Consider the following 24,013-nt stretch of genomic DNA (forward strand, 5'->3'; position numbering starts at 1 on the left):
GCATATTAGGCCACACACCCCTGATGTAGCCAAGCCTCCAAGAGCTTACAAGGCTCTTCTTACAAGGTCAACTGTAAGCTCTTGAGAATTAGCTACATCAGGGGTGTGCGGCCTAATATGCAAAGGAACTCCTGATACAAAAAATGGCCTGTAGCTCAGACAGTCCATATGGTGTGTGCGTGCATGAAGAATTAGCATCCATACAGAATTAGGGATGCTCAGTCATCAGCCCAGCCAGCTTGTATCCTCCTTGCCAGTGGCAATAATCAGAACCAAGCATTCGACTGCCTTTTCAACTGCACCCCAACAGCTTGAGCAAGTTCAATTGCTGCCAAAAGATAACTGTACACACACACACACAATTACATAATACTTTGTGGCTGCTACCTCCCCCCCCCCCCCAATTTTTTAAAAATCACATTTTGAGATGAGACTTTCTACTTAGGTGTTTCTGTACGCCTTATGGCAGCATCACTCAGAAGGCATCTGCGGCTTCCAAGCTCTCTGAATCTATAAAGGCTGTATCTGTGCAGGTGCAAGGAGCAGGCAATTAATGCTGCGCTCGATAAGATCCACAACACAGGTTCTAAGCTGCTCGCCATGGTGCCTGAGTCAAACATCAAACAAAGCGATCAGCAGCTGTTGCGACACAAAACAGCCACTTGCAAGCAAGAGCAAAACCATCAGCTTTGGGCACCATTCAGCATAAACTTTGTTTGATAACAATTTGCCACCCCAAGAGGCCTTGGGATTTGACTCGGGGTTCTGCGTGAGTTCATTAAAACAAGCAATGCCCATTGGTCAACTTTCTGGAAATAACTTTCTATCCCTTGACTGGCAACAGCAGTTGGCCAGCTTATTTTATTCGATGAACTGTATCTATTTTTATCTCTCAGCCCTTCTGATCAGGAGCTCTGGGAAGTTGACCTGCTTCTGCTTGCCTCCATTTTATCTTCAGAACAGCCCATGAGGTAAGTGAGGCTGAGAAGGTGTAGCTGGCCCAATGTCACTCAATAAGCTTTGTGGCTAAGTGCAGATTTGACCTCAGGTTTCCCCACTCTGATCCTCTGGCTTTCCACATAATCTAGGGTTGCCAGCTCTGGGTTGGGGAACACCTGGAGATTTTGGGTGGAGCCTGGGGAAGACAAGGTTTGGAGAGGAGAGGGACCTCAGCATGGTATCATGACAGCCAGCATGGTGTAGTGGGGAAGAACAGCAGACTCTAATCTGGCAAGCCAGGTTTGATTCCCCACACCACCATGTGAAACCTGCTGGGTGACCTTGGGCCAGTCACATTCTCTCAGAACCATCTCAGCCCCACCTGCCTCAGAAGGTGACTGCTGCGGGGAAAGGAAGGGGAGGCAATTGTAAGCTGCTTTATGACTCCTTGAGGCAAAGAAAAGTGGGGTATAAAAACTAAGTCTCCTTCCTTCCTTCCTTCCTTCCTTCCTTCCTTCCTTCCTTCCTTCCTTCCTTCCTTCCTTCCTTCCTTCCTTCCTTCCTTCCTTCCTTCCTTGACTCTTATCTAGGAGAACTGGGTTTGATTCCCCACTCATCCACTTGCAGCTGCTGGAATGGTCTTGGGTTAGCCATAGCTATCACAGGAGTTGTCCTTGAAAAGGCAGCTGCTGTGAGAGTCCTCAGCCCCACCACCCTCACAGGGTATCTGTTGTGGGTGGAGAAGATATAGGCGATTGTATGCTGCTCGGAATCTCTGATTCAGAGAGAAGGGTGGGGTATAAATCTGCAGTCTTCTTCTTCTTCTCCATCCCTCCCTCCCTCCTTCCTCTATACACTCCACCCTCCAGAGCAGAGGAACTGATCTTGGTCATCTGGTGATCAATTGTTATGGCTGAAGACCTCCAGGTTCTACCTGGAGGGTGGCAACTCTATTGAATGCTTCTTTCTCTCTGGTTTCTATTAAATGTACTTCTGCCTTTCAGCCTTGGGTTAAAGAATAGTTGCTCCATTTGAAAGCCTCCCCTCTCTAGTGCTTTGTAAAATGAAGGCTAATTCTTCTGTGGACCATCACAATGCATTTCTTCCCTCCAGTCAAAAAAGCTTTATCAGACCAGCCTCTTGTGAGCAAAATGAAAGGAGCCGGCTTTGACCTTCCTCTCAAGAGCCATCTCATTTCCCTTCTTCTTAAATAATGCCCCTTTTCAAGGATGCCCAGAGCCTTCTCTTTTCACCATCCTCTCTCTGGGGGGGGGGGGGATCCCTTTTCTCTTCAAGAGGCCCTTCAATGAAATGGTTCCCCCCCTTTTCTCATGGAAAGATTGGAGTCAAGGTGCAAAAAGGCACTTTTTCTAAGAAAACTGGGTATCATAGATTTGTCCATTTATGACAGGGAATGACACTATTGACAAGGGACTAGGGTTGTCAGCTCCAGGTTGGGAAATACCTGGAGGCTTCAGTGGGTCAGCTATGACACTGAATGCTGTAGAGTCCCATTTCTAGACAGCCAGTTTGGTGTAGTGGCTAAGTGTGCAGACTCTTAACTGGGAGAACCGGGTTTGATTCCCCATTCTTCCACATGCAGCTGCTGGTGTGGTCGGTCATAACGCTGTCAAAGCTGTTCTCTCAAGAGCAGTTTCTGCCAGAGCTCTCTCAGCCCTGCCTCCCTCACAGGGTGTCTGTTGTGGGAAAGGGAAGGGAAAGGAGATTGTAATCCACTCTGAGACTCCATCAGGTAGCGAAGGGTGAGGTATAAATCCAAACTCTCCTCCTCCTACGGCTACTCCTCTTCTGCAGCCGTTTTCTCCTGGTGAACTGATCTCTGTTTCCTGGAGATCAGTTGTAATAGCACAAGATCTCCAGCTATCACCTGGAGGTTTAAAGAATTGGGGATCACATTGGTCGTGAAATTGAAGAATATACTTGCGAGCCATCGTTCATGTGGAAGGGAGCCGAATCTTGCGAAGCCTGTTACTGACGCCCACTTTCAACCACTTTTGTACTTGTGAGCATTTTTGTGCATATGAAATACGAAAAGGACTTAGACTGTTGTGAGTGATTCTCTGGCTCTTTTGAATGAAATTGGCATTACCAGGGGTGAAATTCTAGCAGGAGCTCCTTTGCATATTAGGCCACATCCCCCGATGTAGCCAATCCTCCAAGAGCTTACAAAAAAGAGCCCTGTAAGCTCTTGGGGGATTGGCTACATCAGGGTGTGTGTGGCCTAATATGCAAAGGAGCTCCTGCTCGAATTCCAGCCCTGGGCATTACATACAGGCAAGTTCTTTGACGTGGAGTCTTGGGCTTACTCTCCAGTTCTCCTTTCTGTGTGACTCGTTCAGTTGCACATTGCCTGGAGGTTGGCAACCCTAAAAGGGACTGGTTCATCTGCTATAAAGGCATGGTGCCTGCCAGTAGGAATTTCACTCAAAGGCATTACGATGTGTGAATCAGCCCCAACAAGCTTAGCCGAAAGGGATACCCCTGGAGGAAGCCAGGGAGGGACTATGTCCCCCCAGACGTTCATCACAGATGCTTGCATATTCACTGTTAGGAGAGAGAGCTCTGCTACAATACCCCATCAACCATTTCCCCATTACTTTCTTTTTTTTCCCAGAAAAATAAGTTGTTTTATTATATTATACATACAACATATAACATAGCCAAACATACATACTCAGAGAATTCAACATACCCACCACCATGTACAAAGGAACGTATAGATAACTTTCTAACACTTATATCTTATTCTATCTATTCAAATCTTAAATGTTCCACCCATTCTTACACTGATTTCCAAGTATCATTACATTCCGTAATATTACCATCTCTCAACCTTGTGGTTAACCCATTACTTTCTAACAGCTTCCAGTTCTCAAAAGAACATGAGAGAAGCCATGTTGGATCAGGCCAATGGCCCATCCAGTCTAACACTCTGTGTCACACAGTGGCCAAAAAAATCCAAGTGCCATTAGTAGGTCCACCAGTGGGGCTAGAAGCCCTCCCACTATGCTCCCCACAAGCACCAAGAATACAGAGCATCACTGCCCCAGACAGAGAGTTCCAACAATTGGCTGTGGCTAATAGCCACTGATGCACCTCTGCTCCATATGCTGATCCAATCCCTGTTTGAAGCTGTCTATAAGAACATAAGAGAAGCCATGTTGGATCAGGCAGTGAGTAAGCCTCTGCCAGCTGGTAGTCGTACCCAAGAAAGACTAGTGCTAGAGAAAAAGGCTTCACATTCATCCAGGGCTTTTTTTGTAGCAGAAACTCCTTTGCATATTAAGCTACAAACCCCTGATGTTGCCCGTCCTCCTGGAGCTTACAGAGTTCTAAGGCCAGGGCTTACTGAAAGCTCCACAAGGATTGGCTACATCAGGAGTGTGTGGCCTAGTATGCAAATAGGTTCCTGCTACAAAAAAGCCCTGCATTTATCTATTATTTCAGTATGACAAAAAGTCATCTTAAAGACCAACAGCATTTTCCAGAGTATAAGAACAAAAGAGAAGCGATGTTGGATCAGGCCATTGGCCCATCCAGTCCAACACTCTCTGTCACACAGTGGCCAGAACCCAGGGGTCATCAGGAGGTCCACCAGTGGGTCCAGAATTTCAGAAGCCCTCCCACTCTTGTCTCCCCCAGGTATCAAGGATACAGAGCATCAGTGCCACAGACATAAGCTGATTCCGCACTCACCTTTCTCCTGGGCAGGCTTCCGTTTCTGGGTGGAGCAAACTGGCAATTTCGCACCAATTGCTCGGCGCCGGCATTTTGCATGAGGCAAACCCGCAATTTGCCCCACTGCAGTGTCAACCTGTTTTTTCAGGTTTACACTGTGGCGGGGCAAATCGCGGGTTTGCCCTGCGTAAAATGCCAGCACGGAGCAACTGGTGCGAAATCGCCAGTTTGCTCCGCCCAGAAACGGAAGCCTGCCCAGGAGAAAGGTGAGTGCGGAATCAGCCATAGTGTCCCATCTAGACCTTGCGGCTAATAGCCACTAATGGAACTCTGCTCCATATGTTTCTCCAGTCCCCTCTTGAAGTTTATCCAATCCCCTCTTAGTATCCTACTACCTGGTCCTTTCAAATGGAAATGCTGGGGACGGAACCTGAGGCCTTCTGCATGTCAAGCAGATGACGGCGACGACGATGAGACGACAACGATGATGATGGTGTTGGTTTTAACTCAATTAATCTTCCCATCCTGTAGCTCCGGGTGATGTACAGCAACAATATAATAAATACATACATTTCAAAAAAAAGGAATTTAGACTAAAAATGCAGGGCCAACAACCACTAGGCCCAGCAGGCCCAGCGCTTAGGGACCATGTAGGCTTCCCAATCCCCAGGTCCCAGCGGGGGATCCCCTGGTTTTACAGGCTTCCCCCCTCCCCCAGCCAGTTGGCCGGCGGGGGAAGCCCCACCCCCACAGCCATCATGCACCTCCAGGAACGATTCCCATTGGGAATGATGGGGAATTGATCCGCGGGTGTCAGGGGCTCTGGGGGGGCTGTTTTTTGAGGTAGAGGCGCCAAATTTTCAGTATAGCATCTAGTGCCTCTCCCCAAAATACCTCCCAAGTTTCAAAAAGATTGGACCAGGGGGTCCAATTCTATGAGCCCCAAAAGAAGGTGCCCCTATCCTTCATTATTTTCTATGGAAGGAAGGCATTCTAAAATGTGGGCTGTCCCTTTAAATGTGATGGCCAGAACTCCCTTGGAGTTCAATTATGCTTGTCACACCCTTGCTCCTGGCTCCGCGCCCAGTGTCTCCTGGCTCCACCCCCAAAGTCTCCTGGCTCCACCCCCAAAGTCCCCAGATATTTCTTGAATTGGACTTGGCAACCCTAGGACCATGATACTTTAAGGGCCCACAAAAATATTTGAACTTCTTTTAAAATCAGAAGGTGGTTAAAAAAGAACTCTTGGGGTCAAAGAAAATGGCCTAATTTTTTCTCACATCGGGGGAAAAAAACCCAGAATGGTTAAGGCCCACGAAAAACTAAAAAAGAAAACCCCCTAAAATGTTGAATTATTTAAAGTTATATCAAAAATCATTGTTAATATTGGTAGAATTATGGTGGGAGGGGCCCATGAAGGCAAAAGTGCAGAGGGCCCACGAAAGCTGTAACATGGCCCTAAGCAGGTTGTTCTACCAGTGAGCCGCAGCCGTATCCTAAACTGGGAGAGAGATAAAAGCCATTTTTAGCAGGAAGAATGACCCAAAAGGGGTCTGTTTGCTCCAAAACACCAATTCCCCATTATACAAAATCAGAGGTGGAGGAAAAAAAGAAAGAAACGTGTGTTTGCTGTGATTTAAAAAAAAAAATCAATTTCTTCACTATAATACAACAATCGCAATTTGCGTTTGAGCAGTACCCAAAGATGTGTTAAATACCTGTCTAAATAGATATGGATTTTTAAGTCATTTTCATTCAATTCTCAGCACAAATGGTTTGAAGCGGCGCTAATTGAAACACGCTGCAAACGTTCCTTTGAATATGTTTAATTTGGCCTTTCTTTTTAAGCAATTCCCTCGCATTCGCTAATGCCTTTTCTTGCCGTGAATACCAATGGCTTGGGCACCCACTCAGGACGTCTTCAAATGGCCAGTTCATCTATGAAGATAGTTTTTTGGGGAGGGTGGCCATGTTGCTCTTCGGTAGTAGAGCTAGATTGGAGTCCAGTGGTGGAAAGAGTCATCAAGTTACAGACTTACGGCACCCTCATAGGGTTTTCAGGGGAAGAGGCGGTTTGCTGTTGCCCTACCTCTTCCTCAGTGGTCTCCAGTGTCCAAATACTAACCAAGGCTACCCTGCTTAGCTTCTCAGTTAGCCTCTCCTGCCTTGGATAGGCCAGGCAAGCCCAATCTTGTCAGCTAAGCAGGGTCAACTCTGACAAGTACTTGGATGGGAGACCACCTTGGAATATCAGCAGTTGGGAGGTAGGGGCAGGCTTTATTCAGCCACCTCCCTCAATATCCTCCAGGCCCCCAGGAGGGGTCAGTCACCAGAGGTCGCCATGACTTCCAGGCTCTTCTCTGGCAAGTGCTTGGATGGGAGACCTCCTTGGAATACCAGCAGTCGGGAGGGCAGGGGCAGGCTTTATTCAGCCACCTCCCTCAATATCCTCCAGGCCCCCAGTAGGGTCAGTCACCCAAGGTCGACATGACTTCCAGGTACACACATGCACCCGCACAATACAAAAATACGCTCATATGCTGAAAATCTCTTTGGTCTCTAAAGTGCTGGAAGACTCAGATCTAGCTATTCACACCTGTACATCAGAAATGACCCGAACTGGAGGGTGGAGGACGTTTGACAAAATATTTTTGCATTCTGCAAATTCTGTTTAAACACACACACACACACACACACACACACACAGAGTTATGGTATTCATTCACTCAGTGAGATGTAAGTAGGATTGTCAATGCTAGATCAGGGGAATTCCTAGAGATTTGGGGGTGGATCCTGGGGTGGGGTGGGCTTGAAGAGCCGAGGGACCTTGGTGGGATATGAGGCCATAAAATCCACCCTCCAAAATAGCCATTTTTTCCAGGGAAACTGATTGCTAGAGAGCCAGTGTGGTGTAGTGGTTAAGAATGGTGGATTCTAATCTGGGAGAACAAGGTTTGATTTCCCACGCCTCTGCATGCAGCTGCTGGGTGACCTTGGGCAAGTCACAGTTCTCTCAGAGCTGTTCTCTCAAGAACAATTCTCAAAAGAGCTCTCTCAGCCTTGCATACCTCACAGGCAACGTTTCCTCTAAGCTGCATAATTTCGTGAGCAAAAATTCTGCTTTGCGAGCTACTGGCATTAAAGTTGTGAGCTACTGGCATTAACGTTGTGAGGTGCTGTATAAATTAGGGTGTCCCTGGGGTCATCCTTCCTGAACCACAAAAATGTGTAAACTGGAGGCTAAAAATCTGTGAGCTAGCTCATGCTAACTCAGCTTAGAGGGAACACAGCTCACAGGATGTCTGTTGCGGGGAGAGGAGGGGAAGGAGATTGTAAGATGCTCTGAGACTTCTGGTGAAGGGCAGGGTATTAATTCTCCTCCTCCTCCTCTGTCATCTGGCAATCAGATGTAATTTTGGAATATCTCCAGGGGTGGAATTCTAGCAGGAGCTCCTTTGCATATTAGGCCACACACCCCTGATGTAGCCAATCCCCCAAGAGCTTACAAAAAAGAGTCTTGTAAATTCTTGTAGGATTGGCTACACCAGGGGGTGAGGCCTAATATGCGAAGGAGCTCCTGCTAGAATTCCACCCCTGAATATCTCTATGCCCCACCTGGAGGTTCAGCAAGACTAGGTGTAAGGGTTAGGCAAGGAAAGGGATTAGTCCCTTTCTTTTTGTCCTGAACCTCACTGGAGGACCAGGAACCCCTCTGTCTCAGCTGGCCATCACATTTCAAGGGACTGCACATCTTTTAAATTCCTTCCTTCCATAGGAAATAATGAAGGATAGGGGCACCTTCTTTGGGGGCTCATAGAATTGTACCCCCTAGTCCAATCTTTTTGAAACCTAGGGAGTATTTTGGGGAGAGCCACTGGATACTATACTGAAAATCTGGTGCTTCTACCTAAAAAAAACAGGGCCCCCAGAGCCCCAGATACCCATGGATAAATTCTCCATTATTTTCTATGGGAATAAGTCTCCATAGGGAATCATGAGTACCCAGCAGACATTTCCCTCCCCTCCCCCCGCTTTCTGATGACCCTGAAGCGGGGGGAGGGCCTCCAAACTGGGGGATCCCCTGCCCCCACCTGGGGATTGGCAACCCTAGTCTCAGCATTAAATACTTCTCAGGGTTGTTGCAAAATGGAGGGTGCTACAAATGCTGCTCTCAGCTCCTTGAAACATGGTTAAGATTAATATGTACAAACGAATGGAAATTTACAATTCTTTATGGAAGGGGAGGCAGTATGTTATAGTGGTTAGAGTGTCGGATGAGGATCTGGGAGACACAGGTTCGATTCCCATATGGTATGCTTAAGCTTCCTTAGGGTTGCCAGCCTCCAGGTGGGACTGGAGAAAAAAAAAGCACAGGACTCCATGTAATATTTGCCTCTATGTCAATTGCTGGAAATATATAATCCAATACAACCAATGAGCTCCACTTCAAAAATGTCCAGTTTTTTTTCCTATTAGCACAAGACTATAAACGGATACGATTCAGTTTTTAATATCACATCAGTAGCGGCTCAACAGCTCAGCAACAGCAGCTCAGCGCCAGTGACAGGCAAAACTGGTCTGGTTTCCTGTTTCGCTAATACGCTTTTTCCAGCTATAGCTTTATACCATTCTTGCACAATGAAACTTCCAACTCTCAGCGTACAATCCTTCTCTTTCTCTATCACAACAATTTCTGTGTGACTTTTTTGGTTGCACAGCCTCTGGGTGGGGCCCGGAGATCTCCTGCTTTTGCAACTGATCTCCAGCTGGCAGAGCTCAGCTCCGTTGGAGAAAATGGCTACTCAGAAGGGCAGACTCTATGGCATTCTACCCTGCTGAGGCTCCTTCCCTCCGCAAACCCCACCTTCTCCCAGATCCATCCCCAAAGTCTCCTGGTATTTTCTAACACAGACCTGGCAACCCTGCCATTCCTGGCCCTTGAACCCGTTCTGTCACACTAAGGACAATAAGCCAAATTAACGAAAATCTGAAATGTTACATACACCATCTTCAGTACGCACTTCAGTAATTGCGAGGCAACAAATATGTTTTCCTCCCCTTAATGGACTTGCTTATTTTCTCAGCACTTACGTTTAATTAAAGCATGCAAGGCCCCAGCTTCTGAGGGGATTAATTAATTGAAACCTACCGAGAAGTAAAATAATGAAGTACAATTTTTTTTTTAAAAAGGTGTCACATGTTTTCTGTTTTGTTCCTGTGGCAGAACGGGCCTGCTCCGGCCTGCAGACCCTTTTCTACCCTGCCCTCAACACCTGGAGAGGTTTTCGTTCTCTCTTAGGTAACCCCTGCCACCACCTGACCTTTGTAAAGAATTGTCCCCTGGGAGGGTCAGGACTCCCAGCATCCCTTCCAAGTTCCGAGGAACAGTTTACTGCCTTGTGAGTCCTTGGAGAGACAGTCACTTGCCAAATGCCTGTCATCCCCTGGCACCCCTTTTAAAATAGCATGTCTAAGATGGCGTTCACAAGCATAATTTTAGCACAGCACTGGACTGAGCAAGGGATATAAAAAGAAATGGGTAAAATGCAACTCCTCTGTCCGTCTCTCTATACATGTCCTATCAGATGTTAAAGTATTGGGCAGATCCCTTAGCTTAGGAAGTTACAGATCTCTGCAGATTGACCATTACCTTGAAGCTTCTTCAAGGTCTTCAGGTCCGCATATGGCTAATGGCCACCCCTTTCAGACCACAAAAGAGAACTTCCTGTTAGCTCCCCTGAGTTTTATTACCTCTCTTCTCACCACCCACTGACCAGGTCAGGTCAGGTCAGAGAAGCTTTTCCTGAAGTCTCCAGAATCTCCTTCCTGAAGCCTCTCTAGTATTTAATACCTCCAAGTCTCTGTTCCCTGCTTGAAGGGGAGGGAGGAGCTTGATCATCCCATTGTTTAGACCAAGGATGGCCAAACTTGCTTAATGTAAGAGCCACAAAGAATAAACATCAGATGTTTGAGAGCCACAATACATGAAGAAATACTACATACCCTTTTTATAACAACTTCTAATACCAGACTCGGTGGCATGGCCACCTTATGTGCTCACTTCTTCCTCAGCTCTTGCACTCTCCTTCCCCACTCTAGGCGTCTGAGAGTCCTATGTGGTGGAGAAGAGCTTGCAAGCCTGCCCCTCTTTTCCTGCTTCACATATAGTGGAAGTAGTTGCCTACCTATGGATCAACACTCAGAGGCTGACTGAGGTCCCAATGATATGCACACTTACTCAAGAGTATGTCTCAACCTCCAGGAGCCACACAATATGTATGAAATATGTTTAGCCTGGATATGTTTAGCCTGGAGAGGAGGCAGCTGAGCAGGGCCATAGCTAGGATTTTAAAAGTCAGGGGGCTTTTTAAAGTCAGGGAGCACCCTTTGCCATCCACTGTGGGGCTTGCCACTTTTTAGAAGCTTTCTGGGGTAGGGGCAAAAGCTGGAGGCTCTGAAAGTGGCCAAGTCAAGGCAGCCAGCCCTAAAACTTTCGAGTCAAGAAGGGACTGCCCACTGCATGCAAGCAGAGGAGTTTCCTTCCACCTCCCTCTCCCGCACCCTGGTGCTTTGCAGCCAGCAGCTCTATCTGTCCTCCCCTCCTCGGCTCAATCCATGCGGCTTCCCCTGCCTCCCTCTCCTCTGGCTTCCTCCTTTCTGCCTGCTGCTTTTGCTGCTGCAGTGCATTGTTCTCTGTTTAGCTCTCCTGGCTTCAGCTGCTGCTGACGACGCTTCACTGGCTCAGCCATGGCAAAAAGAAAAAAAAAATGTCAGACCCAAAGTCAGACCCTAAGACCCCTTTCCCCCGGGCTTATTAGGTTGTTTGTTGTAAAAGTCTTTAATTAAAACCTTGCAGTTGGTATTTTTGGAACTGACCCACTCGGCCTGACTTAATGGGAAATGAGTCCATTTGATGAGATAGAACAGTTCACCATGTTTGATCTTGGCATCAAGGATTTCCTGCACTTCATGATGAATCTGACCACGAACCAGAGTTGGAGGTTGTGGTTTTGTCTGGGGGTGCCAACGCGAGGGTCCAGGGTCCTTCTTCAAGTAGCTGGCGTGGAACCAAGGGTGGACATGTTTAAGGGGTTTTTTTGGCAGTTCCAGTTCAACAGTTACCTTATTTATAATTCTTTTGATTGGGAAAGGTCCCAAATATTTCATCCCCAATTTTTTACAGTTTTGTGCATTAGGCAAGTGTTTAGTTGAAATGTCCCCCACTGCTAAGTCCCAAAGTTCAGAGTGTTTTTGTCATATTGGGTTTTGTAGGCTTCTTGTGCCCTCTGTAGTTGCTTACTAATAATTTCCCAACCTTCTGCTATCCCTTGCCACCATTCGGTAAAGTCTGTGGGGGCTGACGGGGGAGGGGGCAAGTTCAGGGAACGGTTTGCTTTCATATCCATACACCGCTTGGAAAGGGCTCACTTTAGAGGCGCTATGCACGCTGTTGTTGTAAACATACTCTGCAAAAGGTAGCAGAGTCACCCAATTGTCCTGTTGGAAGGACGTATAGCAATGTAAGAACTGTTCAAGCACCACGTTGGTGCATTCTGTCTGCCCATCCTTCTGTGGGTGGTTGGCTGAGCTGAGCCCTGGCCCCATTCCCGCTAGATCAGAGGTGCGACCAAAATTTGGCAATGAATTGTGGGCCGCGGTCGGAGACCACCTTAGTGGGGAAGGCGTGCAGCCTAAAGACATGCTGGATAAATAACTGAGCCAGCTGCTTGGCCGCGGGGAGTTGCTTACACGGCACGAAATGAGCCTGCTTAGAAAAAGTGTCCACTACCACACAAATCACTGTTTTCCCCATCGAGGGAGGCAAGTCAGTTATGAAGTCCATGGATATGCATTCCCAGGGGCGCGAGGCAGGGGGAAGAGGTTGCAAGTGCCCTGGCAGCAACCCCCACCTCTTTTTAGCCATGATACAGGTGGGGCACCCTGTTGCATATTCTCCCACATCCTTACGTAAATCTGGCCATCAGAATTGCTGCTGAATCAAATGGGCTGTCTTTACAAACCCAAAATCCACCCCCCCCCCCCAGTTTGGAGTCGTGTGCCCTCTGGATCACTCGTTCACGTAAAGAGGCGGGCACGTAAAGTTTCTCCCCTCGGCGCCAAAACCCATCCTCCGCTTTTGTTAATTGTAAATCCTCCTCCAGGGGACTGTCCAGGAAAGCTTGTTTCAGTTCAGTTAGGAGCCCGTCAGGGAGCTCCTTTTCCTTCCCGCTCTGCACACGCATTGTTACCAATGCGCTTAGTTGGGAGGGCATGAATGAGTCGATAACCTCCTCCCTCTTGCTATCGTGTTGAGGGAGGCGGGACAACATGTCCGCCAAAAAATTCAGTTTTCCAGGGATGTGCCCCAGCTTGAAATTGAACCGCTGAAATAGCCCCGCCCACGTTACTTGCTTATTTTTGAGGTTGTGGGTGGCAATGAGGGTGGCCAAGTTTTTATGATCTGTTCAGATTTCAAATGGTTCCTGCACCCCTTCTAAGTAGTGCCTCCACTTTTCTAGAGGTAGTTTGATGGCGGAGGCTTCCTTGTCCCACACTGACCAGTTGCAGTCAGCCGGGCTGAACTTTTGGGACAAGTACGCGCAGGAGTGCAATTGGCCATCTGGCCCCTCCTGGCGTAACACAGCTACGCGGGCGATGTTGCTCGTGTCACATTGGACCACGAACCTTTTGTTTTCATTGGAGTGTATTAGGCAGGACTTGGAGGTGAACCAGACCTTAAGTTCATCAAACGCCTTTTGGCACTCCCCCGTCCACAGGAGTCTAGAGCTGCCCCTAGTGGCTTGCGGCCCCTCCCCTTGGTTTTCAACAGTTCTGTGAGGGGTAGGGTGATCTCAGCAAAGTTCTTGATGAACCCCCTATAAAATTTTGCGAACCCGAGTAAACTCTGGAGTTGTTTACGGGTTCGAGGGGGCTCCCACTCAGCCACAGCTTGTACTTTGGTAGGATCCATTCCCAGGCCCCCCATGGAAATGCAGTATCCCAAAAAGTCAAGCTCAGTCTTGTGGAACTCACACTTAGACAGTTCGGCAAATAACTTGTGCTCATACAGTGTTTGTAGTACCTCCCTTACCAACTGGATGTGTGAGGGCAGGTCTTGACGTATATCAAAATGTCATCCAGGTAATAGATCATGCCTTATATAGGTATTTATGCAATACTTCATTGATTAAATTCATGAATACCCCTGGCGCCCCCTTAAGGCCGAACGGCATGACCAAGTACTCGTATTGGCCCAGGGGTGTGTTGAAGGCTGTTTTCCACTCATCCCCCTCCTTGATGCACACCCAGAAGTACGCATCTCTGAGGTCAAGTTTTGTGAAGATTTTCCCTTGGGACACCTCCTCTAAGAGATCCCGTATGAGGGGGAGAGGGTACGCATTACTCATGGAAATCACATTCAAGCTGCGAAGGTCAGTGCAAAGCCTTAAACTGCCATCTTTTTTCTTTCTAAATAGCACCGGAGCTGCGTGTGGTGACTTGGCGGGTCGGATGAACCCCCTATGCAGCTTGAGTTCCAGGAATCTCTGCAACTCCTCTCTCTCCCCCCAACTCATTGAATGGAGCTTGGCTTTGGGAAGTGGCTCCCCCTCCACAAGTTCAATAGCACAGTCAGTGGATCTGTGGAGGGGAAGCTCATCCGCCTCCTGGGCTTCAAACACCTTTTGCAAGTCTCAATACTTGGGGGGGCAGACTGGGCACTTCAACTCTGGTGACACAAAGTTTCTCAAGCTGGGGAGGGGTGTGTGGGCCCCATTTTTTATTCCACCGATGACTCTTGCCCACCGGATCCAAGAAGTAAATGGCTCTCCCGCTCCACTGGACCAGCGTGTCGTGGTCGGTCAGCCACTCCAGGCTGAGGACAGCTTGGAACTTGGCAGCCGGGGTGATGATGAATGTGTGAGGTTCCCAATGCTCCCCCACCCCTAAGGCACACACTTTGGTTCCCATCCTACAGGGCTCCCCCTTCAATGGGCTCCCGTCCATTTGCTCAACTACATAGGATTCTTGCAGGGAAACCGTCTTTAATCCTAACACTTCCACCAAGCTCGGGGATAGTAAGTCTTTGGGGCATCCTGAGTCCAGTAGGGCCCTGATGCAAGAAAAGCATTTTGTAAAAGAGTTTACTAGTGTTATAGGTACATAATTCTCTATTGTGGCCCCCCACTGGTGGAACCAACTTCCAGAAGATGTTAGAGCCTTGCGGGACCTTGCCCAGTTCTGCAAGGCCTGCAAAACAACATTATTTCAAATGGCCTTCAACCAAAGTACATAGATGCCCAACACCACTGAATGTATGGCATGAATTTTAGCACCACAACTGCTGTTTTAAGAAGAAGAAGATATTGGATTTATATCCCGCCCTCCACTCCGAAGAGTCTCAGAGCGGCTCACAATCTCCTTTACCTTCCTCCCCCACAACAGACACCCTGTGAGGTGGGTGGGGCTGGAGAGGGCTCTCACAGCAGCTGCCCTTTCAAGGACAACCTCTGCCACAGCTATGGCTGACCCAAGGCCATGCCAGCAGGTGCAAGTGGAGGAGTGGGGAATCAAACCCGGTTCTCCCAGAGAAGAGTCCGCACACTTAACCACTACACCAAACTGGCTCTCCTGCATTAAAACTGCATTAATAATTTCAAATATTTTAAACTGTTTTAACTTTTTAACCGAACTATTATTGTAATTGCTTTTATTGTTTATTGTTGATTTTATAATGTTGTTAGCCGCACTGAGTCTGCCTCGGCGGGGAGGGCGGGATATAAATATGAAAAATAAATAAATAAATAATACAAAGTCCCAGATAATCTCACTCATAGTGGCACAGTTGTGGCTCTGAACTGCTGTTGTACGCTCCTCACAGCAGGTCTGGGTTGTTTCCCGGCAGCTGAGCCTATCCATCCTCCTCTTCGGACTCCTTGGGGACCGGCTTGCGGAACTGCAGCACCATTGGGGCTCTGCCACCGCCGGTTTTCTTCTTAGCCTCCTCCTTCAGAGGTGTGGAGGTCTGTGGCTCCTTTGGCTTGCTGGGGCATTTGCTGGTAATATGATTTCCCCCCAGCACTTGAAGCACAAATTCGCTTTGGCTCTCCGGTCATGCTCCTCACATGACAGCTGTTCAGGGGCATGCTTGGGTAGATTGGGTTGGGGTGTCTCTCCCACGCTTCTTTTGGGGGGCCCCCTTACTGTTTCTTATGGAGGGTAATCATCATGTTGCAATCCTCTATTTCGCAAGCTAGCTGGGTCCATCTGACCAGGTCTCGTGGCTCACCCAGTTTCAGGGCTTCTCCATATATGTGAGAGTTGAGGCCCCTCTTGAATTGCTCAATTCTGGCCCAATCGTTCCATTGCTGGACTTTGGAGCCCTGAACTCACTGAGGTACTCTCGGACCAATCCAGCACCCTGCTTCAGGTCTTGTAGTGCTGCTATCACGTTGGTCTTCTGTAGAAGGTCTTCGAAGTGGTGTCGTAGAGCCATCAGGACATCTGTGGCTGAATTCAGCGCAGGGGATCGCTTCTCGAATAGGGTGACATACCTCTGGGCCGCTGGGCCTCGGAGTCAGCTGCCAATGTACACTACTCGTGACTGCTCCATCAGGAAATTACAGGCCCAGACACTGAGGTGCCCTCGTACAGTCGCAATGAAGTAGGCTAGTTCCGATGGATCCCCATCAAATCTCGCTTCACTTACTCAGGACCCCTCGGGTACTGCCACAGGTTCCTCTGGCTCAGGTTGAGGTTGTGACATCTGGTTGCCACCCATGGGTTGTTGCCTCCCACAGGGGCTCCCCCCCCAGTGGGAATCGGCAGTCTTCCCCCCCCCCCGGGGCTGGTTGCAGGGGGGGGGTGCAGCTGTGATCCACTCCCCCATCGCTCACACTTGCCAGGCTAGGTCCTGCATCTCTTGAATCATGAAGGTGTGCATGGTTTGCATTTCTTCCTGGATTTGGGTGCTTTGCATGGCTAAAGCTTCTTGCATCCACTCCGCGGTCGTGCCCCCTGGCCTGCTAGACTAGGGGTCCTCCCCTCGACTTTCATCGCCCTGGAACCCCCATGGGTGGTAGGAGCGTTGCAATCCCAAAAGTCGGTGGTGTTGCTGGGGGCCCTCTCTCAGATCTCCGATAATACTCTCCCAGAAATCCATGGAGCCCCAGTCTTTCCTTCGCACCATCATGGTGACTGGAGTGACCTGTGGCCCTTCGGACTTGGGTTCTTCCTCACTATTCATTTTAGCAATCCCCGTAGCCTGGTCCTATTCAGCAGCCATCGTGAGTTTGGGATTAGGCTAGGCCAGGGTGATAAGGGAGTTCTGACAAAATGTCAGACCCAGAGTCAAGGAAAAGACAGTTGAAGTTTAAGATCTTTATTCTAGCTTCATGGGCATACACACACATTGTCAGAACTGACCTCTGTCAGTTCCCCCAACTTATAAACCTTTGCCCTGACCTTTATCATTCAAGCCAAAGCGCGCTAAGCAAAAGCGGGGGTTTTGCATGGGGTTTTTGCAAAGCTCTCATCACCGCAGGTGCTCGCTATCAGTTCATGGTTCGCATCTCCTCCAGCTCTTGCCCTTGGTTACCTAGCAACTAGCCAATTCCCAGACATGCCATCCTCCCTCCAGATAAGCAACAAGTTACAGTTATGTTAAAGGCATAGCAAGTGCAGCATAGCATTGAAGCACAGCCCAGCATTGTACAATTGAATACACTTGACAAAAGGAACAAGACGGAGTGACTCTTGATAAAAAGCAGGCTGCACCCCAGTGGGCCTCCTGGAAGTTGAGGGACCCTACCTGGAAGTTAGGGGGCAGTGCCCCCACAGGCCCCCTTGTGGCTACAGGTCTGCAGCTGAGAGGTGATATAATCACCATCTTCAAGTACTTGAAGGGCTGTCATATAAAGGATGGTGTGGAATTGTTTTCTGTGGCCCCAGAAGGTAGGACCAGAAACAGTGGGTTGAAATTAATTAATTAATTATCTTTAATTTATTTATTAAATCAAAAGCGTTTCCAGCTCAACATTAGGAAGAACTTCCTGACCGTTAGAGCGGTTCCTCAGTGGAACAGGCTTCCTCGGGAGGTGGGGGGCTCTCCTTCCTTGGAGGTTTTGAAACCGGCTAGATGGCCATCTGACAGCAATGAAGATCCTGTGAATTTTTGTTGTTGTTGTTCAGTCACACAGTCGAGTCCAACTCTTTGCAACCCCATGGACAAAGTCACGCCAGGCCCTCCTGTCTTCCACCATCCTCTGAAGTCTGCTCAAATTTGTGTCAGTTACCCTGTGAATTTAGGGGGAGGTATTTGTGAGTTTCCTGCATTGTGCAGGGGATTGGACTAAATGACCCTGGAGGTCCCTTCCAACTCTATGATTCTATGAAAGATCCACATGTGGCTCCCAAGTCGCTGTTTGCCCACCCCTGGTCTAGACTTATTAGCATTTGTATGAAGGTAAGCTGAAGTAAGTTTGGAAAGCAATTGAACGGACCTTCCCCTTCCTGCCTGTTCTCTGCCCAGAGAGGGGGGGGGAAACTTTTAAAACTCAGAGTGAACGTTTAGCTCATTTCACACCTCCAAAGGGGAGGGAAAAAAAACATTTCTTCACATTTCTCTTGTCCCTTGAAGAATTGGAGCTGATCTGTTGCCATGCTTTGAAAACACCATATGCTAACTATGAAACTAGTGACAGTTGCTGAAGGAAAGCTCTTCGGGACGTCAAGTATCTGACCTGAGAACTTCTCTGTTCCAAGATGACGAGGAACTGCTTGGAAAGTACTTAATGAGAAGTATGAGAGATAATAGCCCTTCGCTGGGAGACTGGATCAGATTGAGAATAATTGCCTATAATAGGGGGGGAAACAACAATAACCGTTGCCTTGCAGCGCTTGGTAAGGGTGACAGGCAAGTGAGGAGAATCATCCTATATTCAGGAGATGTGACATTTTCCAGATGAAAAAGAGGGCCAAATATTTGTCATTTGGGATGCTTCTGGATTTCCTCACTGTGCTGTGTCAATCCCCAGACCCCTGCTTACGTATTCATAGCCAGTTCGGTGCAGTGGTTAAGCGTGCGGGCTTTTATCTGGGAGAACTGGGTTTGATTCCCCCCTCCTCCACTTGCAGCTGCTGGAATGGCCTTGGGTCAGCCATAGGTTTTTGCAAAGTTGTCCTTGAAAGGGCAGCTTCTGGGAGAGCTCTCGCAGCCCCACCCACCTCCCAGGGTGTCTGTTGTGGAGCGGGGGAAGGTAGTGGAGATTGTAAGCTGCTCTGAGACTCTGAGATTCAGAATGAAAGGCAGGGTATAAATCCAGTATCATCATCATCACCATCTCCTCCTTCTTCCTCTCCTTCTGCTCCTTCTTCTTCCTCTCCTCCTCCTCCTCCTCTTCTTCTTCTTCTTCTTCTTCTTCTTCTTCTTCTTCTTCTTCTTCTTCTTCTTCTTCTTCTTCTTCTTCTTCTTCTTCTTCTTCTTCTTCTTCTTCTTCTTCTTCTTCCATGAGCATTATGTACTGGTTAGAGCAGGGGTGGCCAAACTTGCTTAACGTAAGAGCCACATATAATAAAAATAGATGGAGAGGGGGAGGGAGGAGGATGTGGAAAGAAAGCAATATTAACTTTAAATGCATTCTCCAAGTCTCTTGCTGACTTGGCTTGGAGAAGTAATTAAAGGGAGAAATGTCTTCTGCAAGCCGGGTGATAAGGTGGTGGGGGCTTGGAGAGCCACACAATATGTGTGAAAGAGCCACATGAGGCTCCCAAGCCACAATTTGGCCACCCCTGGGTTAGAGTGTCCATATCGAGTGGAGTCCCCTGCCATTCTGAGCTTGTGAGCAAGTCTGGTATTCTGACGGAGGGAGGTGGATGCAACCTCTAGGGTGGGGGGCAGAGCTAATCATACAGAGGCAGCCCAAATGCAGGTGAGAACAGGGGTCATTTTAAAATACACCGATAAAGGGGAGCAAGAGAGAATAGAACTAACATCGTCAATACAGCTCTTGCTGAAATGTTGGCACTTTCCACCCACACTAAACAATGCACTTCCAATCCACTTTCAGTGCTCAGAATCTAAGCAGGACCGACCTTGGCAAGTATTTGGATGGGAGACCTCCAAGGAATACCAGGGCCAGGATGCAGAGTCAGGCAATACAAGCTACATCTCTGAAAATGTCCAAGTCCGGTAAGGGTCACCAGAGGTCACCTTGACAGCCAGAGTCACACAAACACACAAAGTAAAATCCCACCCCACGGAGACGTTTTCTCCAGAGGAATGGATATCTGTGGTCTGGAGACCAGTTGTAATTCTGGGAGATCTCCAGGCCCCGCCTGGAGGTTGACAACCTTAGCTCTGCCACTTCTACTGAAGTTCCCCTCATTCCCTTTGATTCAGGATCAGGGGCTGGCAGCCCACCCCCCCTCTCAGACACTAGTCTACACCCGTGAGGCAAAAATTACTCCGTGAGGCAAAAATGCTTTCTGCACCATGAGTTCTTTGCCCCCCCCTTTCCCATTGGTTTGTGTTCTCGTCAAACCCCGCCTCCCGCTCTTTATCAGAACAGCCATCCAGAACGGGAGGCGGAACGGCAAAGCACCGCGGGGGCAGTTCATTTGGTCCTGATGAGAACCACCAGCCATCCTTCCTCATTTGGGTGCCTAATTGACAGGGGCGTCGATGCCAAGCCGAGGGCCCATTGTTTTGTTCTGGATCATAAACTGTTTCATGACTGAGTCATTGATGGTAATTTGATGGGGTCCTCACGGAGTTTTCCCTCTCTCATTCTCTCTTGGCAAGGAGCAGGCGGCTGGCAGTGCTGGCTTCCTTTACTTTGCCTGGAGTAGCCTTTTCAGAATGCTTTTCAAGGGTGGGGAAGTTAGCTTTTTTTGTGAACACCTTTTAAATCCCATGTCGGTATAGGCAAGGGGTGTCAAACATGCAGCCCGGGGGCCAAATCAGGCCCTCAGAGGGTTGCTATCAGGCCCCCCGAGCAACTGGCAGCCATCTGCTTCCTTTCCCTCTCTCTTGATCCCTTCTGCATCACAGCTTGCTTTGCAAGGCCTGCTCAATCGCACAGGAGCTGAAGAGCAAAGCCTCTGTTTTCTTCATTGGCTGAGGCTCCTCTCTTGGAGAGGAAGTGGGGAGGGAGACCTTGCTTTGCCAGGCTCTGTCAATTGCACAGAGCTACTGAGCCAAGCCTCTCTTCCTTCTGTTGGCTGAGTCTCCTCCACCTCCTGGCCCCCTGGGGAAGAAAGGAAAAAAACCAGAGCTTCCTTTGTCTTGTTCCCTGGGAGAGATGCAAAGAAAGTCACACGGGGACACCCAGGGCTTCTTTTTTGTAGAAAAAGCACAGTAGGAACTCATATGCGTATTAGGCCACTCCCCATGACATCACCATTGCTTTGTGCAGGGATTTTTGGCAGAAAAAGCTCAGCAGGGATTCATTTGCATTATTAGACCACATCCCCTGACACCAAGCCAGCTGGAACTGCGTTCCTGCTTAAAAAAGCCCTGGGAGTATCCAATTTGGTGCCCCCAGAAGGCTGACATACTAGGCAATTGCCTAATTTCCCTAGTGGCAGGACCGGCCCTACTTGTAGTTAATGCCTAAATCCAAACTGGGTATTTTATAGTGGAAACCTTGTTAGCATTCTGAAGCCACACATATCAATGGGCTTAGAAGGGACTCATTCTATTTAGGACTGCAACAGTGGTCTGTGAACCACCTCGGAGACTTGCTGGGAGAAGGAGCTATTGGTTTGTTGCCCACTACATTCCAACACCCCCACTGGAAAGGGTCAAAGAGGGGTATTGCAGTTCCCAAATCATTAGAGTGACAGTCAGTGTGCTCCTCTCGACTACATAGAATCATAATATCATAGAGGTGGAAGGGATCCCAGGCACCCTAGACTGTCAGGGTCATCTAGTCCAATCCCCTGCACAATGTAGGAAAGTCACTAGCACCTCCCCTTAAATTCACAGGATCTTCATTGCTGTCAGATGGCCATCTAGCCTCCGTTTAAAAACCTCCAAGGAAGGAGTGCCCACCACCTCCCGAGGAAGCCTGTTCCACTGAGGAACCGCTCTAACAGGAAGTTCTTCGTAATGTTGAGCCGAAAACTCTTTCTGTTTAATTTCAACCCATTGGTTTTGGTCTGACCTTCTGGGGTCACAGAAAACAACTCTGCACCATCCTCTAGAAGACAGCCCTTCAAGTACTTGAAGATGACGATCCTATCACCTCTCAGCCACCTCCTCTCCAGACTAAACAGGCCCAGCTCCTTCAACCTTTCCTCATAGAGCTCTTGGGGAAGGGAAAAGCTGCTCATGGGAGGTAGCAGCCTTTGCAAAGAACACATTTAGAAATTGAACTGAACCCTGCTTGCAACGCTCGTTTTCTTGAGAGCTGAGCGCCCCGTGTATTGGCATTGATGATTTCTTTGCATTTGTGTCTGTACAGCTGGCAGCATTCATTCGTCACCGCATAGACATCCATCATATCAGCAGCTGCTCTTTGGGCATGCTGAGAACTTATTGGATTGCTGGAGCGGATGGACAGTGTCGCCATTTCCAGTCTCTTGATTCAGTTTCGAGAGGCTGAGAAAACTACGGTTCCTCTCAGCCCTGGCAGGAAGCTGTGCTGGGGGAAAGCGGGCCGAATAATTTAAGCAGAAGAAGAGGAGGAGATTGGATTTATACCCTGCCCTTCACTACCCAAAAGAGTCTCAAAGCGGTTTACAATCTCCTTTCCCTTCCCTTCCCCTCCCCACAACAGACACCCAGTGAGGTAGGTGGGGCTGAGAGAGCTCTGACAGAAACTACTCTTTAGTTATGTCTGACCCAAGGTCACACCGGCAGCTGCATGTGAAGGAGTGAGGAATCAAACCCGATTCTCCCAGATAAGAGTCAGCATACTTAATCATTACACCAAACTAGCTCTCTCCACTACACCAAAACTGGCAAAGGGAAAGGAGATTGGAGAGCCAGTTTGGTGTAGTGGTTAAGTGTGCGGACTCTTATCTGGGAGAACCGGGTTTGATTCCCCACTCCCTCACTTGCACCTGCTGGCATGGCCTTGGGTCAGCCATAGCTCTGGCAGCTGCTGTCCTTGAAAGGGCAGCTGCTGTGAGAGCCCTCTCCAGCCCCACCCACCTCACAGGGTGTCTGTTGTGGGGGGAGAAGATATAGGAGATTGTGAGCCGCTCTGAGACTCTTCAGAGTGGAGGGCGGGATATAAATCCAATATCTTCATCTACCTCACAGGGTGTCTGTTGTGGGGAGGAAGGTAAAGGAGATTGTGAGCCGCTCTGAGACTCTTCGGAGTGGAGGGCGGGATATAAATCCAATCTCTTCATCTACCTCACAGGGTGTCTGTTGTGGCGGAGGAAGGGAAAGGAGATTGTGAGCCGCTCTGAGACTCTTCGGAGTGGAGGGCGGGATATAAATCCAATCTCTTCATCTACCTCACAGGGTGTCTGTTGTGGGGGAGGAAGGGAAAGGAGACTGTGAGCCGCTCTGAGACTCTTCGGAGTGGAGGGTGGGATATAAATCCAATATCTTCTTCTTTTTCTTCTTTCTCCATTGGGTATGGAAGAGCCAATCCTCTGTTTGACGAGATCCCCATAGTTAGATTATTCCCCTTCCTTTTGGGATTGTGACCAGGGCTGCCTGCTCTGGGTTGGGGAATACCTGGAAATGTGGGGGGTGGAACCTGAAGAGGGTGGGGTTTGGGGGGAGGAACTAGCAGGATATAATGCCAAAGAGTCCTTTTTCCAATACCACCATTTTCTCCAGGTGAACTGATGTCTGTCGCCTGGAGATCAGTTGTAAAACCGGGCACTGTTTGCTTTTCTTGTCTGCTACCTGGAGCTCAGCAACCCTGATTCTGACATTGGAGAAGGATGTGTGGAAGTGTGTAGAGAAAGGTGTGTGTGTGGGGGGAGAGAACGTGAACATGGGGAGCAGGTACTTGCATATGCCTGCAGAATCTCCATGTGTCTCATCAAACATGTACAAATGGCATGTAGAAGATCCAAGCATTCAACAGGAATGCCTGCAAAAGTTGTTAGCCAACTTGAGAGCCAGTTTGGTGTAGTGGTTAAGTGTGTGGACTCTTATCTGGGAGAACCGGGTTTGATTCCCCACTCCTCCACTTGCACCTGCTGGAATGGCCTTGGGTCAGCCATAGCTCTGGCAGAGGTTGTCCTTGAAAGGGTAGCTGCTGGGAGAGCCCTCTCCAGTCCCACCCACCTCACAGGGTGTCTGTTGTGGGGGAGGAAGGTAAAGGAGATTGTGAGCCGCTCTGAGACTCTTCAGAGTGGAGGGTGGGATATAAATCCAGTATCTTCTTCTTCTTCTAGCCGCCCTGAGCCC

The sequence above is a fragment of the Heteronotia binoei genome, chromosome 11 (genome assembly GCF_032191835.1).
Source record: "Heteronotia binoei isolate CCM8104 ecotype False Entrance Well chromosome 11, APGP_CSIRO_Hbin_v1, whole genome shotgun sequence".
Taxonomy (NCBI): domain Eukaryota; kingdom Metazoa; phylum Chordata; class Lepidosauria; order Squamata; family Gekkonidae; genus Heteronotia; species Heteronotia binoei.